This window comes from Amphimedon queenslandica, unplaced genomic scaffold, assembly GCF_000090795.2.
Source record: "Amphimedon queenslandica unplaced genomic scaffold, v1.1 AMPQUscaffold_12870, whole genome shotgun sequence".
NCBI lineage: Eukaryota > Metazoa > Porifera > Demospongiae > Haplosclerida > Niphatidae > Amphimedon > Amphimedon queenslandica.
The window spans coordinates 971-5,236 of record NW_003546894.1 but is presented as its reverse complement, the minus strand read 5'-3'; the positions used below and the strand labels follow the sequence as shown (position 1 = coordinate 5,236).

General features: G+C 32.3%; 1 long non-coding RNA gene across 1 annotated transcript; it reads left to right on the top strand.

Annotated features, from left to right (window-relative positions):
• The first annotated feature begins 770 nt into the window (after positions 1 to 770).
• On the top strand, positions 771 to 2,571 carry LOC109586453 (uncharacterized). Its single transcript, XR_002187036.1, has 3 exons — positions 771 to 967; positions 1,038 to 2,116; positions 2,171 to 2,571. It is a non-coding gene; the product is annotated as an uncharacterized LOC109586453 (long non-coding RNA).
• Positions 2,572 to 4,266: the final 1,695 nt, after the last annotated feature.

The window sequence follows — 4,266 nt, the reverse complement described above, 5'->3', positions numbered from 1 at the left end:
CTTCATTATTTGTTTTTTATTGATAACTGCTAAAGGCATTTGTAAACAATAAAATAAAGTGTCGCTGAATTTAGGAAAATGTCTTTTTCACCAGCACAATCATTGACATTATTATTAGTGTACTTTCATTATGAAGTTTAGTGTCAATAGTATGTACCATTAGTGTCCTTATTATTATATTCATTCTCTAGGTATCAATGATTCAGTTGTTAGTGTTGGCAATGCTCATACAATGTTCATTACAAACTCAAGGTAATTAATAAAATAATAATGATTAATTACCGTAAATCCTTAAATAGAAGCCGCATTCGAATAAACGCCGGGGTAGCAATAGAATTAAAGTAGAAATACGCAAAACTAGCCCAGGAATGACTTAGTAGTGGATAATGCCTGACGTTCCAGAAGTCAAAAGCATGAGGTTACGGGTTCGAATCCTGCTCTGGGCTGGAGTTTTTTTTATTTTTTATATATTTTTTTCGAGATCCAAATACCATTTTAGCACATAGACGCCTGGGCTTTTAATTAAGGAAATATGGTATTTATTAAGATTAATTTTATTATGAATTGTTTATTATATAGGCGGTAGCCTATATGTAGGATTGAGGTTGATTTTTCAAGATGGCGGCCGTTTTTATGATTTTCAAACACTTATAACTCTTTTATCTTACGTTGTACTAGTCTCGCGTAGCCAGACCACACCCTCCGTGCCTACGGGTGGGTCTGGCAAATCATAGATACAGTATACAACAGGGATTGGAAACGGCCCGGTATCACGTGATCTTTTCCTTAACATTTCAATGAGACAATAAAAATTGTCAAAAAACCTAGGCGTGTTACGGGTTAAAAATAAATATTCAGGGATATTCTTCAGAAAAGTCTCGAGAAAGTCATCTGTCTAATGACTTTTTAAGATTTGAGTGGTCCCCATTCTAGGAAAACTTTGGCTGCATAAAGCTCTCTTTCGAAGGTATTCTATAAACTGGTACTCTTTGCAATATATCCATTCTCGTATGATTTGAGATCTTTTCTCCCTCTAGCTTCTACATTGATGACACAACAGCTGTTATGATGAGATGTCTAGATTGATGTGACTATTATCCAATGTACTGAGTGTTTTTAATCTTAATTTTCTCTTAAGCCGTGTTTTATTGAGGACATCAAGAATAGTTGGACCTACGGTGGAATTTCTCCCTCTGGCAACTTCACTATGACTAATAACAAAAATCTGTGGCATTAGTATTGTTCCCTAGGAATCTCTCCAATGTAATGAGCTACAATGAAGTGACTATTTTTGTCCTGTGGATATTTGGAAGGCTGTTTCTGCAAGTGAAGAATATTGCCGTTTATTGATTATTTTTGATAAACTTGCTATGCATGCAACTTTTATTTGATTCCAACTATTAGTTTTTACATTGTAGAATAGTTATCAAGTGTCAGTGATACTGCAGCGTCAAGATATATGAAATAAACAGGGTTTGTAATTTTAACATCTATAGGGCGGCCATTTTGAATATAATTATTAACCCGTAACGCGCATCAACCATTAATTATCCGAGTGTTTCCAATCCCTGTATACTGTATCTATGGTTGGGACATAGTATACAAAGCTATACTTGTGTGCAGTGTATGTACATATGATCATGTTAATAGTATGAAGTGACTACTGAGGTAAATTAAAAGCATTTTCCCTGCATTTGTATTGAGTCAGTAGTCAGTGCACCAATTTTGATAAAATTTAAGTCTTAAATACAATTACATATATGTACTTGTAATTAAAGGTCTGGTTTTGTACTATCATTTGTTACTTTTTAATTTTTTATTCTAGAGTCTCCATATTTTATAATTACTCCACATCACATTGTATCAGTAAGATATAATAATGCTATTACATTAAACTGTTCATCCGGTGGAGTACCTTTGCCAAACATCACTTGGTTCAAGGATGGTATAGTTATACCTACTGATCAGTACACCAATAGTAATGAATCAGATACACTCATTACTATGCTCACTGTTGTGGGATCATTAACTTCACATGGATATTATACTTGTCAAGCAGTCAATAATCTAGTTGAGAGGAGAGTCATAAACACTACTGTGAATGTAATTGTTAATGGTAAATAGGCTAGTTAAAATACTATTTTATTATATTTATTATTTTGCATTATAGAGCCACTTAGTTATGATGAGAGTGATCCTCTTTCAACCCATATAACTTTGAAGCAGTCAGATACTTTTACTGTGCACTGTAGCTTCTCTGGACTTCCTTTGCCTGTCATATTCTGGTTTAGTCATAACGGTTTTCTCAGTAACAACAGTAGAGTCTCCATTACTACTGATATTCAAGAGATTACTGTAACTTCAACCCTGACAATAAAAAATGTCAATAAATCAACTGATGAAGGATTTTATTTTTATATTGGCTTTCAATCTCACAAGAATTATTTTAATCACACATACCTAAATATTCAATAACTTTATATATTTAGTTAAAAGTTTAAGTTTATCTTTTAGTTTGTATAGTACCTGTGCTTGTTCACTATTGTTACAGTGTTATGTTATTATTCCTCACTCATTCATTATGTTCTATTACTAGTACTCATGTACCTAGATATATTTTGTTAACAGTTGCGTTTTATTGTTTACAAGATATTTATGCATGAACTCAATAAGATGATGGCTGTATGGGATTGCAGGAACTGGTAGTTTGTTTTGATTGATTATTCTTGATTACTTCTTTTCTATTTGTGTATTATTTGTGAGAAGAACAGCTTTGCTTAAGTCTGTGAGGGTCAGACTAGCTTTGTTACACTATCAAATATTTGTGAGCTGAGTCCTTGTCAGAAAGAGGTAGACTAGTTGTAGCCTTGTTTCAGCCCCTTCTACTTACATGCATTACACCTGTGATTGTGAGTTTTGGACATGTACTGGTAGTCTTGGTACTAACTATCAATGAAACTACTCAAACTCTTTTCATAACTAATATGATATAGCATTCTATTAACCATTTTTCTTTTGTCTTGTACTTTTTATTCTTATTGCATTCTTTCTGATGGACATGATTTGCTTAAATTATTAATCCTTTGAATTTTGCTTGTAACCTTAAGTAAATGTACTGCATGCTATAGAATGCCATTCGCTAAGAGTAGTTAATTGTAAGTGGTTGAGTTAATAATTACTTTATAATACATCTTACCTAAAAATATTTTATTCTTGTAAAATTTTCTTTTCTGCTCATGCAGGCTGTTGATACAGTGACACCTTAAGTGTATAGGTCAGGTCTATTCGTTAGTTGTATCATTGTACATCTGTTGCAAAAATCAATTTCCTGTCATGTTACACTAAATCAGGTGCAATATTACCATACAGATTTTTACAAATAGCCATAAAAAAGTGCACTTTTCATTTTCACTTTTTCAAATACATGATGCTTTAATAGAAGAGATATAATTTTTGTAATTTTCATAATTTTGGGGGGACAAAATTGTTAGCAGAACTGTATAAAGATTTTTCTTTTAAGCATTATAAAAATATTTGTAATCCAAAAACATGAATGTAAATGACCTACTATAGTACTATTGAGCTTTATTCAATATTATGACTAGATATAAATGGATATTATGATCATTATTACCAAGTGCTAGATAGTCTAGTGGGTTTCTCTTTAGAACAACTAGTCCTAGAGTTTTTATCCTAGATATATGATTTTTGCACCATTGCATTGCGCTTCAGGAATGCTAGTCTAGTGCATATTGCCATTGCCATTTATTGCTATACTAACATTGATAGCAATACTCATTAGTGCTGCAAAGGCCATTTCATGCCTGCAGTGTAGGGTTGACATGTTGGTGTTTCAATGGTGATACAACCCTACAGGGGCTTGTTTGAATTCATTTGTAGGTTCAAATCCAACAGAGGCTCAACCCTACGCTAAATAATTTAAAAAATTTTTTGTTCTAGTGTTATATCAAGTCAAGTAGATCTAAATTAGCACAAATTTTAAGCTACAGGCTACATATTCTCTTTAATCAACAATGATAATTGAAGCATTTTCATTAGAGTAGTCTACATGTAACTTCAAATTAACATTACTCTATTATAATGATCATAATAGTAGAACAATAATAGTGATGATATTCATTCATCATCTGTTGTTTGTTCCTACTTACATAGACCACAGCTGGAACATAGCATTAAAACCAGGTGTTTTGTATTTAGCTGTACAAATAGAAAGCTATTTTTGTACAAAGTAAATGATTATAGTTG